Genomic DNA, 18,381 nt, shown 5'->3' on the forward strand with positions numbered 1-18,381 from the left:
TATTACATTACCAATCTTTGCTTAGATCCTTGTCTGACTCTTCACTATCTGTAGTTTTGTTCTCATTTAGAATTGTAAGTTTGAAGGTTCCTATTTCTTTTTATCCATGAAGGAGATCTATCTCAGTAATACAAGCTTTTGCATGCTGCCCCATTAGTGTCTCATCTTAATCCATGCCTTGAGGGTCCAAATCTAGGGAGGATAGAATAATTCAGTCTCCGTACAGATCTCGGACTCTTCTCAGACTGTGCCAACAAGTGTGCCAATTAAAATAGTGTTTTCATGACAGTGCAAGCCAGCCCATTGCAGAGAATGTGGGTGAATAAAATGGATTTATAATTTAGGTTTCAGAAAAAGCATGATTTTCCCCTCCAAAACTGTCTGACTTGTATCGTGTCATTGTTCATGATTTAGTCAGAACCTGGAATGCTACCTTCAGATTATGGAAGCTGGCAAAATTCATAACCTGGCAAAAGGGAAAATATTCACATAACTCTCGGCAAGAAACCAAATCAAACTATTCCTTTTAATTGCAGGTGAGTAATAGCACTCTTACATTTCATACAAATAACGTCAGCACTCTCCTGCTCTGATTGATGGGATGTTTTAAGTGGAGTGCTTTAATTCAGCACAGCTGGACATCTCTTGTTAGATTCCCCTCCTAGTCTAAGAAATTTTTGGTTTTAGATGTATTGGCAACAACTTACCCTGTTAAGGCTGAAAAATATCCCTCAAGAGAGCAGACATTGATTTGTGAACTCTTTGCTCGGTCAATATCTCTGCTAGTGAAAACTGGGGATTACTGTTCAGTTGTTTGGTTGTTTGAATCAATTCACTTGGTCTTCAAGGTCTTGTCTGAGCTTTTGGATTGAATTGTGCTGGTCTAGCACGAATAATGGGTCTGTAGCTTAAGTGCTTCCTCGTAGTACTTTCAAAAGGAGTTTTTCCTTTCCTATGATCTCTGCCATTTTGTTGCTTCCCATGGCTAGGATTAAGCAGCTGGCTGCAGATTTAGGGGACCTTAGTAGAATTGGCAAGTGGCAGAGGAGGGCTCCTGTGGGGGGTCATAGGAAAGCACTGATAGGGAAGACCCCACATTTAGCTTGTGTAGATGCTTGAGAACCCAGCTGAAATCCAGTGCAGATCTGAAGAAGGGGATCGTGCAGCACAAGTGTACAGTCCTTCATACCACGTGCAGGCCACAGTGCTTTGCCAGGCCACAAGAGGGTATCTAGGGAAAGAAACTGCTGGGTGTTTTGCGAAAGGAGGAAGACCTTAAACCATTTCTATTAAGCTTCCAAAAGGGAGGACTTCAACTGTTCAGCAAGTGGAGCAAAAGGCAGGATTCTCTGAGGATCTTACCACGCTACCAACTATGGAGTTCATTTAAACTAGGCATATATCCACTCAGTGTCTTAAGTTCCCTAGCATCAGACTCGCAGGGATTTATTTACGGTCTCTGACTAGAATCAACATGAGCTTTCAGAGCCCTGGAGTACATAACAACAGGAAAATCGTGGCTCTAGTTAAACACATCCCCGGGGAAAGCCTGGTAAATGTCCAGGGCAGTGATTAGGAAAGGTTAACTTATGATGTGACAAGGAAAGCAGTACAACTTAGATAACACTAATAAATGACACTGGTGCCGAAAAATGAGAGATTATTCTGATGTGTTCTGTTAAAAAAGAAATAAATAAACCAAGCAGTTCTTAGAGGAATATCCTGAATCTATCTGTAACTATGTACAGTTACTTACTACTCTAGCATATCGACTCGCATGTCTATGTGTGGAAAATATATTACAGAAAGAATTATTTAATATAAAAGGAATCATCTGGTGTGCTCCATGCAGGACGGGACATTATACAAACTTCCAATTTGTGCAGCTGTCATGAGTGAGCACCCACAATGCCGTTTATATTAGAGGAAAATACCAGTAATAAAAAGCATTTATTGAGTGACTGGAAAGAAATTTGCAAGGGAGAGACAATTTTCTCTTTGCTGTGGTTGGTTTTATGCTCCATACATTGTAATCCTTAGATTATGGAGTTAGTAAATTGAATTGTGGGGACTTTTTGCCATAATCAAGCAAACCCCTAAACTTCCAACATTAAAAAAGCCCTCTTTTTCAAGGATTAGCTATTTTGTTATTGTTCGTTTTCTTACGTTAGAATTTACACCATAATCTTCTTTCCTTCTGCTTTAGTTATATGAATTATTATTGCTTTGTTTCTGGCAAATATGTATTTTTAGAGCTTATTCCTTTTAAGTTACAAGCTCTCAGTCTTGTACAGGCTTTCAGATATGCTTTCCCTCTTCTACAGTGACCTGAAATAGAGATTTCAGTGGGACAGTTCATAATGAAAAAAATTAAGCAACACTTGAGAATTTGGGATCTGAATAATTCTGTCTTGATCAATAGTTGAATAACTGCTCAATATTTGGGACTTCCTGTTACTCTGATGGACTCCGCGTGTCTATTCAGTGCCAAGGGCTGTGGTGCACAGATATCTGATCTGTCTCTGAGAAATCCTGGTTTGTGTATGCAGTGCTGTCTGGGATCCGTAGAGCTGGTCTCGCAGCTCGAGCAGAGCCCTGCACCGCCACACTCCTGCGGCATCCCGTTTGGCAATTAGCTGAGCTGCTGTTTATCTGGGTGTCGCTGCGTTACGCTCCGCTACACTGAGGAGACATACTCAAGTTGTGTCTTTTAGGAGAGTTGGTGGAGACGGGTCTTAGCACAATGAAAACCAGAGACTCCTTACTGGTGTGTTTGAGATCCTGTGGGTATCTGCAAAAAACTCTGTTTCCTCAGGTCAGTTCTTGAAGTCTGAAAGAGATGTTTTATTACACTTTCGCTGACTCTAAGGAAAGAAAAATCTCCCCACTTCAGCAAGAGGATGAGGCCTCCTGACAATAACATTTTTGTTCCAAATAATATGTATTCTATGGCACATAAAGAAAAAGCTACTCAAAATACTAACTAGGGAGAACCTTTCCCCATCTCTCCCATAATGGATAAACAATATTTGCCTGGATGGTGCTATTATAAATCATACATCTATTATGCAATAATGCCAAAATGTTATAACTTGAGTGTTTATATCTAGAGGAAGCTAATGCTCAGCAAGGTCTAAGATACATGCTTTACACCATGGTCTACAAGATGTCTCACTGAAGCGTAAGCAGCTGACCACGTGGTATGTCGCTGACTCCTTTCCAGATTCAGGCACTCAGTCTAATTTTGGCAGTCAGCAAGATTTAAAGACCTCAACATTTCTGAACATCAGGCCAATTCTTCAAGGCTTGCGCAGGCATAACAAGATTCGTATCAGAAATAAGAAACTGGCTACAGACATAGTTACCGGTTGAGATGGTCTCTGTGTTAACGTTAACGTAGGTACATAACCTACCGTTGCTTTCTTTCTGGCGCAGTTTCTTATTGCTACTCTTACTCTTATTCTGAGACAATGGTACGGATTCCAGCATGTTCGACATGTTAATGGCATTCTCAGTATCGCTATGTGAAGAGTAAACAGTTATCCAGGGCAGCCGCCAGCCTTGTTAGGACCACAGTCTTTCACAGAGGCACTGCCATAGAGGCAATGGATCCAGCTGGTAGATCCACGGGAAGCTCCTGGGCAGCTCGTGTCTGAAGTGGCTCTTTGCACAACCCCCAGATCCCACCCGACATACCGGGAGAACAGCCAGGCGGTGCTTGACTGGGCTGGGGGAAACTAGGGCTTACCCTGAGGGAGTTTTTCAAAGACAGCTGTCAAGATGTCCCCTCGTGCCCAAAGTGGTGGCACTTCTCTCTTTCTTGAGCTGTGCTGTCTGCACAGGGAAGCAGTTCAAAACAATCTGGCTTCTTGTCTGGGCTCCAGGAGGCCGATGGCCTAAAATACAAGAAGAAAAAAAGTAACACCATAAAAAGATGTGCTTTTCAGCCCCCTAAAAAATTGCCACCAGGACCAAACCAAACCTGAACCTGTTGTGGTGGTGGTTTTTTTTGTTTGGTTGGGTTTTTTTTTTTTATCAGCTTCATTTACAGGATACATTAATAGGCTTCATTTGCACAAAAGTGGTAAGTTTAGAGGAAAAAAAATCAATTCTGTATAAACTTCTCAGGAAAAAGTTACCTTTTGACTTTTGCTATATGACAAGAGAATCACTAAACCAGAGCAAAACACAGAAAAAGGATGTATCAGATCTGAGGACAGTTACTGTAATGCCCCCGCTTGTCCTTTAATTCATTTCATTAAGACAATCTTTGTAGCGTGTAATACAATATTTTTTTTTTGTTTTCTCAACTGGCTGCTGTCAAAGCTCTGACTCTCTATTCAGTTAACTGAAACTAGAATCCTGTGTGGTTCAGCCAGTTAAAAATTACTAAAATTACTTTCTTCCCTCCTGCTCTTCCAAGCTTGCTGCTTTGCAGATGGCAGAGGACAATATGCTGGGTCTGCAATAACACTGACTCAAAATTCCTTGCTAATTGTAAGATAACTTCCTAAAGATTGCAAGCAAAAGGAAGTCAGAGAACAAAGCAATGTCAAGTATGCACATGTCACAACACAATGTGCTGATTCCAAGCCTTTGGAAACACGCTGAAAGACATGTCTGGAAAAAAAAAAAAAAACCAGGGAAGTGCTTCCACACAGTCTTTCAGCATGAAAACAACAGCTGAATGTGCCTGTTCCCACCAGGAAAAAATACCCTGAAATAACAAAAGGTGCTGGAAAGCTAGAAATGAAATCATCAGATGGCAAGTACGCGCTTTTGTCTGTTCCTAAAATTTACATAGACTGTACTTCCACTGCATTGTAAATCAAGGGATCAATCTGGAGTAGTGTTTGACTGCGAGGTGCCAAGAAGACCAAGAGAAATGGAATGTATAAACAGGTCTCTCTTACAATGAAGGACTAGTAGAACAAAACAGAAGTAAAGCAAACAAAGGGCCACACTTTCAGATAATGTATCCGCAGGAATGCAAACTCTGTGCATTCCTGATCGCTCCTGTAGGTACTGAAGGTACAAAAGACACGCTCTGGAGGAGAATGGCATACACAGTGTTTCTTTGTGAAACACAGTCTGCATACATTCCCTTCATAACCACAGGTAAACCTTGCATCATTGGTGTACTCTAAAGATGTAAGTGTTTTCAATTAGGTCCGTCACTGTTGGCTTGCTGAGTCCATATTTCTGTCCTCTTAAGAGCTGAGGGTTAAGTAAATTCCAAGGGAAAATTATGGCATCCCAGGGAAGGATGACATGTACAACGCAAATGACACACTGCATGCGTCTGCCTTAAGATGTTACAAAATATTGCCTCCAAAACCAGAGGGATATCATACATAAATGCAAATGAAGCAACATTCAGTAACGAGCAATGATGTGACTAGGCATTTTTCTTTCAAAACCGACAGAAGGAAACCAAATTATCCCTAGTTTCTGCAGGCAGAAACAAATACCGAGATGAAAAGCAAGTTGTCTAACATTGCGTTATCAGCTCCGGAATAAATTCTCTATCTTCCCATTCTCAAATGACTTCATAAAACTCTTCCTTTTTGTTAACTGCTGAGCCCCAAAGAGCACTTATGACAAGTGCCCTGAAAGGCTTGTTTTGCATTCGGTGCTTCTGGTTGTGCTCCCAGAGATACATGCTATAAAATGACCCCAGAGTTTGGTAATGTTTCCTACAGTGAGCATAATATGCGTGAAAATGAAAACCCAACCTTACTTTAAGCAAAAGTTATTTTAGGTACATTTTACCAAAATTTTCCAGAGATATGTTAAAATCTAGCATAAATGTTTCTGCCAAATATAGAAAATGTGTTTCTGTGATTATAAAGGCTGAATGTGAAAAAAGCTGAAAAACTGTTTATTTCCCCTGGCTGCAAACTGTAGTATCTCTCTCAAACCTATTTGTCTGTTAGATGTTCCTTGTCAGTGTACTTTTGGGGATTCAGGTCTTTCTTGCCGATTGTAATTTGAACTTCAACTGTATGAAGCACCATTTAAATTTGGTGTTCAGCTGTCTTCCCTAGATTTTCATGCAATTAGTGGATTTCGCTTTCCTTCTTGGACTAAATTGAGAATATCTGACTGAGTCTCACTATAGCGAGTGAAGTTCACGGAAAATGTGGCTTCTTTTGAACCAACACTGTTGTTTTTGGTTTTTTTTTTATTTGCGTAAACAAAAACCTGACCAAACTGAGCTTTTGCACCCGCAATGAACTTGAGCGCATGCCACAAGATGCCAAGGATAGATGCTAAGCAAATTTACACTAAAAAGAAACCCTCTGCCATAGTAAATCCCTATTGTTAGATGCCCTTTGAGGCTGAGACATGCCTGCCTGTAACGCAGCCAAATGAGGGAGTGAGATATTTTGTTACTGCTGTGCATGGCCATATAAAATTTGGGAGCTGGCAGGAGCAGGCGGACAATAAGGCACATGAGACTGTTAGGCAATGAAGGGAGAGAGAGATGGGGAATGCACCTTAGAAAGAGGTTTTGGTTTGCACTTTTGCTGGGCCTGCCAGAGGTTTTAAATAATGCAAAGGAAGAACCTGTTGTCCCGGGTACAATATTCTAGCAAATTGCTTTTCCAGGACCAAGGGAATAGTGTCTTTCATCATAATTCCTCCTCTTAGACCCCTGCATAAATGAATTGAAAGCTAACCTTAGCTTAAAAAAAAAAAAAAGGTGGTGGTGGGGGACACACACAAAGGTTAAACCCAAGCACTATTATACTGTCCAAAAGCACTGAAGAGACTGTAGCAGGTGGTCCCGCCACCTGTGCTTGTCTACTTCCATTCCAAATAATCTCCTTATCGAATGCAGGGAGGAGCAGACACCCAGGGGGGTCCCACAGGAAGAGCAGTGGCTGAAAAAGAGTGACTAACCGGAGAGATAGGAACCTGCAGTGCAGGGAATACATAACTTCGGGGGAGGCAAAACAGTGAAAAACGCTAGAGAGATCCTTGTCTCATTTACAGCTTGTCTATCTACAGCAATGCTGCCGGCTTCAGGGGCAGCCCTTCGCATTTATGTCATGTTGGTAATGGATGGGAGGTAAGAGATCCTGCAATTCAAATGTATAAGCTACCATGTTCTAATGGCTTGCAGAGAAAAAGGCCAATCAAACAATGCTTTTACAATGCGCTTTAATTTAATAGAGTAAGCGGATGCATTGCATGAATTCCAATGGCACACTAACAAGGTAATGATCCCTTCCCTCCGCATTGCAGGGAGGACTTTGGTTTGTTTCTCAGTGGGCTGCACCTACAATAGCTTTTTATGACTGTCAGACTTTGACTAAAAGAAAACAAAGCGCTGGCTGAAAAAGAAATAACAATAAAGACCATTCCAGTCATGTATCTGAATATTCCCTTTCACTCATTCTTTTCTGTGCGTGAAAATTCTTAGGTAAATATAGCTAGAAGGGGAAAGGTACCTCAAAGGCGCTCGCTGTTGCTGGCGTGTATGCAAGATCTTTTGAAGTGAAAGCGTTCTCAAAGTCGAGGACTTCTGTGTCAAGCTGCCTGCTGGGCATGAAGCACACCCTGGAGCTGATGGCTCTACCTTTTCACAAGCTATTCTTTAGCAGAGCGAAGTTCTTGCTCTTCACGTGGCAGCCAGCACTTCCTTTTCATCAGGTCTGCTCGCAGTGGTGCAGCGTTGCACCGACACAGCCAAATGGCTTCTCAGGTAGGAGCCAGCTCGGTACCTCTTCCTCACCTTCCACTTTGCACCCAGAAGGGGTCCCCGAGTTCCTTGCAAATTTTACATCTAGGCCCAAAGGCTTCCAGAGTTTCCTGCCTGCACTGTGCGGTGCAGAATGCTTTGTGATAACCTCTTACAAGATTGAGCGTGCAAACCTCGCTACTTTTCTTCCATCTGTTCTTCACTGACAGGACATTTTTCTGTCCTGTAAGGATCAGCCTGGTAACAGCCCTGATGCTACATTTGCTCTTCTGGGAGGTCCAGCTGTTAGTCCTGGACTTTCCTTAATCCCTTCCCTATTTTAGCAACACAAGAGGATACGGACAAAAGTGAGGCCTGTTGAAACCCATGAGAAAGGTTGACTGACACCCTGGGCAAGGGTGACAGACCTCAGGATGGACATTTTCCGTTGTGATAATCATCCATAAAAACCAACACTGCAGGACAGCTAATCCCAAAACATCTAGCATAGCTTCTGCAAGCTTTAGTGGTTTGTCCTGTTGCAGCATTGTTTTGTATTGTTTTTTCAATGAAGGTACCTTCACTTTGGATTTAACGCTGTAGTATCAAAGCAAAGTATTGTTCACCCTGATAGCTATTTGGCTTGTTCGTTTTGAATGACACTTTTGAGATCCTCGAGTGAAATATTCTGAGTTAAAAGAATAGTACTGCACTTTTCTTTCACGAATCAGAAATACCTCTTTCATTTCTTACATGATGTTGTCAAGACAACAGTGTCCTAATTGCACCTATGCTGGTTGCCACAGTATTTTGGAGTGCACAATGCTTTGGAGAACCACAATGTTTTGGAGCAACTTTTGTTACGGAAATATTTCCAAACCTGAGCAGCTTTTTTTTTTTTCTTCTTTTTATTGAAAGTATTTAAAATCTGTAAGTAAATATTTATTTCTGGCTAGAAATTACGTGACATTTAAGATCCAGAGCAAGAGGCATTTTTTTTTGTTTATATGACTCTCAATACACAGGCTTTGTGCTAACTTTTCAATCAAAAATGACACTCATGCCAAAGAAGGACTAAGGTTCTAGAAGTGTAAAAGTCAGGCAATGAAAAGCGAGGGCTCTCTGCAACTATGATGCCTCAGAAATATATGACATTTTCTATTATTCTGTAGGGTGATGACTTTATACCTTCATATACTTTACAAATGCGGCCGATTTTATAGTAACTTTTCATTCATCAATTTGGCACTTTTACAGTCTCAGCTAGCATTGCACTTAACATGCTTTTTTAAATATTTTATTTCCTTGACTAAATCCATAAATCAAAGGCAAGAGAGATTAAAATAACAAGAACTACATTAACCTAAATTCCGTTCAAAGTTTATGCTGTCTTCTGCTGTATACATTTAGCAGGGAAGCAAGAAGTTTGTTGGTGAAGGAAGTAGCAGAAATGCTTGTGAAAGGGTCATGTCAGAACAGGACAGGCCTGGAAGGAGTTGGCGTGACAGCTTCTTCAGACCTCCTCCTTCCTGGAAGTGTGTAATCCTGTTAATCAGAGGCTTTTGGTAGTAATACTTAAGGTTCCTGTCAATACGATTCTTCCTTAAGAATTCTGAGCAGGCTCTCAAAATTGGGTAGGAAGAAACAATTCCTATTGCTATGAGTCTAGCTTGAGAACTTTGATAACAGGAGTATGTAACAAAAGCAGCAAAATGCCTGTGTTAAGATTCAGATCAGGGCAGTAAATTTTTGTTTCAGTGTTGTCATTTCCATATCGATCATAACACTGGCCAGAAAACAAGGGTAGAACCACTGACTTCTTATAAAGTTTCTGCCAACTCCACTGTAGGGCCACGGCAATTCTTCCCATTTCAGGAAGAGCATCCTTTTCCAGATGACTCCTAATATTCTTCTTTCTTGAACTCAGGTAAATAGAAAGCTGTTCTGTGGCAATAAAGGCTCAGTAATCACACTAGAAATAATTTTCACCTATATATAAAAGCCATCCGAAGATGTCACCTGCCAGAAATTCTGGGCTAAGGTTACGAAGCCCAGAACTTAAACGTTAGGAAATGTCTTATTCATAGCTGCCACCAGAACTTTAATTCAGCTCCTTTCTGTCTTAAGATATAGTCTTTAATTGCATAATCACATACTATTTTTTCCAAAGGACCTCTGTCTCACTCAGGGCATAGGACCTACAAGAGGGCTGAGCAGAGGTTATGCAGGCACACATAAATCTGTCACTTCCTAATTTAGCTGTCCTTGACTTTGCAACCTAAATAATTTTGCTTTCAGAGAGACACATATTATTTTTTTTCCTTAAATCATGCTAGAGGAGCATTCTGTAAATTGTTTCCTTTGGTAGGAGTTAAGAAATCCAGTAAGCACAGCCTCCATGCGTTTTAAACATGCATAGACTAACACTTCATTTGCTCTCAGTTTGGAGTGCCACATGGTGTTTCAAGTGCTAAAAGATTTACTATGGTTTACGGCTCGAATTTTTCTAACTCAATTTGTCGTTTAGCACCAAACTCCCCTGTCCTGCAGCACACTCAAAGGCTAAAGGGCATTGAAGCATTCTCCTGCTTAACTGCCCATGGATTGGAATGGCTCTCATGACCTTTCTATTGCTCTTGGGATGTTTTATGAAATTAATTATTAAAATGCAAGGCCTCAGGTCGATCTGTGATGTAATGCTTGCGGTTTTCAGCGCAAAACCAGATTCCCTCAGTCACGATGATTTTTATACATTAAACACTTTCTGCTTGAGAAGAGAGGTCCTTCAGTGTAATTCTGCTTTTTTAATCAACCTTATTACCATTTTGCTCTTCTGCAAAGCATTGAGTGCGTTTCCATTAAATTTCAAAGTACATGTTAGACTTTATGACTGGATGTTGCTTTTAAAAAATGCAAGTTCTGGCAGGTATGACCTCGGGTGCAAACATAACTGTATTTGCGAAGAATAAGCTTTTTAGTTGTGTAGCTTTGATTATGGTTCCATAATTCAAGTGCTTGGGCACTACTACAGTAAATGGGCTGAAGCTACAGGTATAATGAGCAGGAAACAGAAACACGGGTAAGAATGAAGTTTGAGGAATAGGTTGTCATATCCAATTCTGCTAACCTCATAAATGGCCAGTCATTTTGAGTCAGCCTTCAGATAGGTGAGAAGGATGTTACCACAGTGGAAGACTTAGAAAGAAGAACAAGAAGGTTGAACAGGGAGGCTTTTGGAAAATACCAACCTTGACTTGCGTTGAATATCAAGTACAATTTAACAGTTATCAGAAGGAGTCCTTCAGTCCAAGAGGCTTGCGTTTAATAGGTGACCAAGTCAGCGGGTTTGCAATTTGTAAAAAGAATATGCTACAGAATTGCCTATCAGTCTATCGGAACAATAATTACTGAGTGGCAAACACATTTTCATTGCATTTTAGTTTAGGAGCCTTTTAGTTGCAGCTCCACAACTGATCCTACAAACAGAGGTCTATTACAATCCAGGTTTTCAGGCCTTCAGCAAATGCTGGTTTTGAGTAAGAATTCAGCTGTGGAACATTGAAAACCTTCAATACAGTTACGTGTCTGGGCTGTGTAACAGATGAGCAATCTGAGGCAACACTGGAAGAATACTCCTCCGTTTTTCTCTTTCCAATTTCTCCCCATCTGGGTTTACTAGATTACCCAACAAATATGAACTAATATTCTAGTCTGCAGAGAGTTCTCCTCATGTTTAGAGAAACTAGGGATTTCATAACAGTTTTATGAGATGAGTTTAGAGCTGCTTTTTGGAAATGTGTTTTTAAACAGAGGATGTGTTTTATCTTTCTTTAGAACATATTTTCTTGATTTAACTGGCAGGGGTTCATATTTTTTGAATAATTTAAGCAGTGTGGATCCAGGGCCCAAATTGTGTTGACCTTAAGTATAATCCTGGTGAAGGGAATGTTGAAATAGCGAAGAGAAGTTCAGTTTTGTGTTGAAGACGAGGGTCAGTGAGAAATATTTCAGCTGTTATGCTCTCCTGATTTAGAAGGCAAATGAAAGGCTTCTGTGCATCGTATTGACGTGATGTGACTGAACGAATGCAGATGCAACATGATCTGAAGTCTGCTAAACTTGTGTTTGGAGGGGTGTGAATATATGAGAGAGAGTCTGTTCCAGGGAGAAGCCAACCACTGGTTCTGGAAGGATCCCAGCAAATCACAATGAAGTTATGCAGCTAAGCTTTATTGCTAGGATATGGTACAAAATAAGATGATTTATCAGTTTATTCAGAGTTTCTGAGCATGACAGACATCAGCGGTTATCACTAGTGTCAGGTCAGGAACAGGGCCCAGGAGCTGCCCTAAAGGCTATCACAAAAGCCTTACGTGCATAGAATTTGTGGCCCATTGTGGGAGGAGCATTTTAGATTATGTTGAATATTTGAATTTTTCTGTTAGGGTGCTCCTACCGCTCCTATGCAGTAGATCTAACAGAGCAGCACATGACTAAACCCTGGCCCAACAGGGAAGGCTACATTATCTGACAATATCTAAGACCTTATGCTCCTGCAGGGCTGGAGTTAGTTTCAGGAAAACTAGGTTCCCGGGGAAAGCAGAGTCTCAAATCTGTTTTTCTTTTAATTCAATTGGGCAAACAGTGAGGAGGTGGCAGCTAACCAGTTGCCTGTTTTCATTCCTGTTCTGAGATGGCCGTTCATTTTTTCTGTTCGTTGCATGGGGAGCTTAGGCTTTCACCCTGATGTACTCTGTGCCCAACAGAGGGGCACCTAAAAGATTAGATGTTATGTTCCCACAGCTGTAGCCTCCTGAGTCCTTCAATGGATGTAGCCCTTAGTGTAGGAATTCTTGAACATATAAGCATATGATTGTCTGTCAGAGAGTTGCTTCTATAATAGGTGGCCAACTCTTGTAGTTACTACTGGTCAGAGCCTAAGCAATAAAACTTCCAGCCCACAGGGCGTTAAAGGCAAAATGCCATAGGTAGATCTACGCCATACAGCTGTGCTGAAGCATGGGGCTGTGCCTGGGGTAGTTAGCTCAGCTTAAGCGTTTGGGGTGAAAAATCTGCAGCGCTGCCGGTTTTTTTAATTGGGTGGAGGGGGAAGGGAAGGCAGTGTGTTCCCCATCTAAAGTCTGTTATTTGGAATTATTTCTAGTATTTGAAAAAATGCTTTGACTAATATTTAGATAGCATTAGTCATCCGTTTCCATCAATTATTGAAAAGGACTCAGCACAAATAATGGTTCACTTTTCAAGCGGCTCTGCTGCTTGAAATAAAAATAGATATAGAGAAATGCTGAGATTTTTGAGAGAGATGTAAAAACAACGGAGTCCTCCTGAAAAAAAAATAAAAATCAATGGAATTTGTTCAGTTCCTTTAGAAATCCAGCCTTCGCCTTCAGAGCTTTCTCAACAGTCTATATTTTTCCCAATCCCTAGCAAAACAAGGGTAACAGCTTTCCCAAGGGAAATCTGCTTAAGCCTGTTGCAATGTCCGTGAGGAGTATGGGTGCTGGTGGAGAGTGATACAGGGAGGAACTGTGCTGTCAACAACAGGAAGCTGGTGAAAAACGAGCGGTGCCCCTGGGGAGGTGAATGCAGAGCAGATGGCTCTAATTGTGAGTCACACTGTGACAACTGACAAGAGAAATTCTGCACTCTTGACACTTTAAAGATACCAAAAATACCAGAGAGCACATTCCATGGCTTCTTGAAAACTTCCATATCGAGGTAGCTGGGGGGGAGAGCTCCAACTCCTCCTGTTTCCATCACTAAACAGCCCATAAAATTTGCTGTTGATAAGCTTCCAAGCAGCCAAGCATTCTAATACTTAGATAAGTCACTAATGTTAATAAAACCACTGAAGAAATAAGAAGGAAGAGGTGCAAAGGGGATTCATGTGCAGGGCAGCACCAGTTGCTTTAGATACTGATCCTTTCAATTAAGGGCGGTTCTGGATAAGAAAGGGGAAAGTAACATCCTTGTTTATAAGCACTGATAGATTTTGAAATCTCTCTCTGTTCTTTTTTTTTTTTTTTCTTCCATCCGGAATGACTGCAAGCATTTTCTTGATGTATTTCAATTATTGCCCGGATACAGGGTTGCAGATTTATATTGTGCTTCTTTAGTGGAGTTACAAAAAGTCAAGACCAGAAACCATTCATAGTTGGTTGCCAATTTTTTATTTTGGGATGAATGCCTGGCTTGGGAAGGTCTGCAGATGTCAACAGAGCTACCCCAGAAATAAGTTTTATTTGCTGTATTTGTTTGCTTGATAGAACTGCTTTAGTACCAGTAGTTTAGCACCATACTTAGGTAGTTTGTCCCTTGAGCATAGCCTGGTTGTTTCACATGCACCCTAATAAATCAGCTCCTTTCCTCGGAACCCTGTGACCATTAATATCTGGCTGAGGCGTTATTGTCACTCTCCTGGTACCATGCAAAAATTTTCCCTGGATATTTGGGGAGGTGGGAGGGAATTTCGTAGTGTTAGAAATATTTTTGGGAGTGTCTCATTGTAACTGATATTTGCTATTTTGGCATTCTCTGCTGCTTTTCGAACTGCTGTTGTTTGTGAAAGTTACTAACAATGGAAAAGTGCGTCTAGTCACTTGGGAAGGCAGCTACGCTGCGCAACTCTTCCTCCTACAGCTGTTAAGCTGCTGCTCAAAGGTGCAATTTGAAAGTTGTTCCTTGAATAAGTGCTTATGTGCTGAGGTGGTGGGTTTGCTCAGGCAGGGCACATAGTTCAGCACTTCTAAGTTAAGTTCAGTTCAGTATTTCTGAGTTGGAGCGATCCTTATCGTTTTCTTTTATTATGATTTTGCTTTATGTTCTATCAGTTAGCTGGACTCTGCAATTTTTTCTGTGGAGTAAGTCTGCTATATAGAGATATCCAAGATGAACTGAAGTAATTTACCAGCAATAATACCGCCTTAGCGTGCTGCTCTGCTAAGGTTGGCTAATTTGCTCCCTTAAGGGTCTCTGTAAATTGCTGTACCTGTGGTAGTCATGGCATTTTGCGCTGCATCATCTGGCAATCCCAGTAAGTAGCCTTCCCCTCAGTACTGCTGTGTTACACTCCCGAGGTTATGCCGATGGGGTACTTCTTTTGACCAGTTCTTTTCTGTCACCAATGCAGCCTGAGATGAGAATAATTTAAACCCTTGGGCATTTTAGAACAAGAACTTCCCTTTGTAACTGCTGTTGCAGACTGGCATTTGACTTCTTTGCTAGCAGATATTTTATGTAAGGTCAGCTGATGTTGCCATTTTATAAGACTTTGTTACCTCTGTGAAAAGCCCGGGATTTACCAGTAACGGGAATAAATCTACCAAAATACTTGTGTTGTCACGCTTTAGAATTTGTAAGTTGTCTAACACCCATATATATTAGGTCACATTTTCTACAATCATGAACCCTTTTTGTATCTAACTCACAAAGATCTATGCAGATACACACATCCTATGAGTCTCCTAAGATGTGCAAAGCCCTGCCATCCTTCTGTGGCGTCGCCACCGCCAGAGAAGCCTACTGTACTGCCAAGGCATCAAGCAGGACTCAGGAAGCCCCCTACTTTCACGTTCGGTGTGAATTTCAAAGTTTGTCTCTTGTGGTGTTATTTTTTCCTACTGATGGTAGTGGAGGGGAAGAGGAGCAAGTACCATGCGATCTTTGGTTCTTGAATCCTTGGCAGGGATTTTGAGACCACAACTCTGCTCTCCTTCGAAACGCTTTCGCTTGGAGAAGTTGTACGATGCGGTGGAATTTTTCTTTGTATCTGTGTTGGCTAAAGCAAGAGAGAGGAGCTTGAAAAGGCTCGCCCTCCTCAAGGAACGCTATCTGATTCGTAAGCATTCCTAGAGGTTAAGGCTGGTGACTATCAAAAAAGCAAATACTTCACGCAAGGGTAAGTCCTCTAATTGTGTTTGTGTTGAATAGCTGCCAGATCCCCATGTCAGGATGTCTGCAGTCACGGCTCTGATCTCACCATTCCTTCCTCGGCTGTTGCACAATTGTGTTGCATGTTTGTGGTAGGGGAGAAAGTTGGAGAGCTGGGCTATGAAACCATCTTAGGGAAGGAAGCCATGTTTTATTTTAGTTGCTTGGTTTGGATAAAAGCCTGTAGGAGATTGAATAACATAAAAAAACCATAAGGCGGCCAATTCATGGAAACCAAACCTGGTCTTCCATACAGATATGTGAAATATGAGGTTTAATAGCCAGGGTGGAAAGGGAAATGTCAATGAAAATGTGCTCGTTGGTGTAGCAAAAATCCTAATGTACATATATGATAACTCATTACTTGTTCTACCTGCACTTTAACCTGTAGTTGCAGGGTCTGTTTGGCTTAGGCTTGTAGATGCAATGAGGGAGCTTTTGGAAAACTGGTTGTGAATCTGCTTCTCAGGTGGATCACTTCAAGGATCTTTTGTGGCAGACAAGTGAGACAAACCAGTGACAAACAACAGTCTGTGAAAGAGGAAAGAAACCCATACTGCAGGCCATGAGCTTAGCAGTGGAGAGAGAAGGAAAAAATACCGTAACTCCTTCCAGCCGCAGCAGAAGAGTTTTGGGGACTCTCAGCACATGTAAGGGTTGAAAGCCACTCTGGTTACACAAACGTTCAATTCCTGAAGGAAGACAGCAGTTGCCTTAGCCACAGAAATGTCGGTTAAAAGTAATATCCCCATTAGTCTCGGCACCATAAATCTTTCTTATATGATAAAGTTGTGCATTACTCCTGTTTGGTTAGAACAAAGCAAATTTCACAGAAGTCTAAATTTACTACTGAAAAACAGTGAGAGGTTGGGTTAATCTATGACCATCACGTCGTCTCACATAATAAAATCTGGTGAGCTGGTAACGGTGCTCCAGGAGGACGTCAGTTCCACTTCCTAAACGAGGAAGTGGAGAATTATCCAGAGCAATAAAGAGCTTGTACAAATAATACTGGGCAAATCAGAAGTTAATCTGAATACCGGCTCACTCAATCTAATCAGTATGAATAGCTCCCTGCCAACTGCTCCATTACCTGAAACAGGGGTCAACTGATAAGCATCAGTCAGTCCTCTCATTCAAAAAAAAAACCCCAAACCCACCCAAAACCCTAACAAACCCCCTTCACCTCAGAATCTTAAATTCCATCATTCCCGATAAGCACTAACCAGTTCCTCATCTCTCATTTGCAGTTCATATCCTGAACTACATAGATTTGCTGTTAGAGATAAGGCTATGAAAAAGTAAAGTGATATTAATATGCGCGTTGCGACGTGTTAGCCTCTCAGACTGCTCCGCCTGACGTTGTAAATAGAGGTGGTCAGTGAGGCTGCCTGGGAACTTGGGATCTGGCCACGTGCCATTTGTTTAACAACATTAGCCCAGATGAGCATGTTCAGGGAAAACAGTACAAGTCCTCTGAATGGAGAAACAGATGATGGGGAAAATAAAAAAAAGGGGGGGGGGGGGGAGCAGGAAAGAAAGAACGGGAGTGGAAGGACCTGCTGTATGTCTGGGGGCTGCTTCTGGAGCCGGCAGAGAAAATCTGTCAGCTGAAGGTGGAGGAAGGGAAAGGGAGCAGTAACCCCAGGCTTTTGAAAGATGTCACCCAACCGACATGAAACCATACAAGTTACATTTGGGTTCTAATACTGTGCTCACCACTGTCACGTATTTGTCAAAGTTAGAGACAAGACAATGTTTTTCTGCCTTTCCCTTTGTAGCATGGGCGAGATTTTGCTGTCCTAAGAAACAGTAAAGACTGATCAGTAGTGGCATTAAGATAGCAGTCAGTAAAAGATGGTTCCCGAGTCGGTATTCTGGTGTTTGAGTCAAACATCTTCAGTGATTTGTGCAGTATTTTCCTAAGTTTTTTGGGAAGGTAGAGGAATTGCCTTGTTTGCTTTTCTTGGTAACTGAGAGAAAGAAGGCTTGAGTCAGCTGCCCTATAATGCAGAATTCTTCTACAGACTTTTTTCTTCATGTGTTTTAATTTACAAATAAACTAATCAAAAGCAAAATAGAACACAACCAATGACACAACCAATATAAAATCCCCAAACAGGCTTTTAAAGGTCACTGACACAACTATATTTAGTTTTAGTATCTTTTTAATTTCATTGTGTAGGAAATAAGCAGAGATTATTTCCTTAAACAAAGCAAGGTTTTCTAAGCTTGTTTTCTTGACTGAAAATTTAGCTAAAAATATTATGAACTGTAATCATATGAGAAGAATACATCTCTCTTACATGCAAATTGTTCTTCGCTATCACCTTACCCGTTAAAGAAAAAAATAAAGCAGCTTTGACTGAGCTGCTGGTGAATTAAATTTAACTCTATTCTATTATTGAGGGTAGAGGTCTTTTGGAGAAGAGCTGCCTGTATATATGCTGCTTATATTTGCTTATATTCATGAAAAGTCAAAATTATTTCAGTGTAAAGTTTTCCCTTTAAGAAATGATATTGTCATTTTTGTCAAAGTGAAAAATATAGAGAAACCTATAAAATTGATTAATGTGGATCATTACTTGTGGAAAACAGATTTACTGTTTCAAGTAATGTTTCTCTGTGAGTTATCACTCATTTCTTTCCAAGCACACACTCCCTTTCCACTATTTACTTTTAATTTCAAAATTATGAAATAATGGGATGAGAGGGTTTTGATTTTTTCTTCATTTTAAATGCCT

General features: G+C 41.0%; 1 long non-coding RNA gene across 1 annotated transcript in view; it reads right to left on the reverse strand.

Moving 5' to 3' along the window:
* Positions 1-2,241: 2,241 nt before the first annotated feature.
* LOC309671721 overlaps positions 2,242-18,381 on the reverse strand; it is a 144,716-nt gene continuing 128,576 nt past the window's right edge. Inside the window, exons 6-7 of the long non-coding RNA XR_014269177.1 lie at positions 3,749-3,896; positions 2,242-2,830 (exon numbers count right to left, since the gene is read on the reverse strand). This is a non-coding gene — a long non-coding RNA (uncharacterized lncRNA). The remainder of the gene's footprint in view (positions 2,831-3,748; positions 3,897-18,381) is intronic.

The sequence above is a fragment of the Vanellus vanellus genome (genome assembly GCF_965231255.1).
Source record: "Vanellus vanellus genome assembly, chromosome: 4".
In the NCBI taxonomy this organism is placed as follows: Eukaryota; Metazoa; Chordata; class Aves; order Charadriiformes; family Charadriidae; genus Vanellus; species Vanellus vanellus.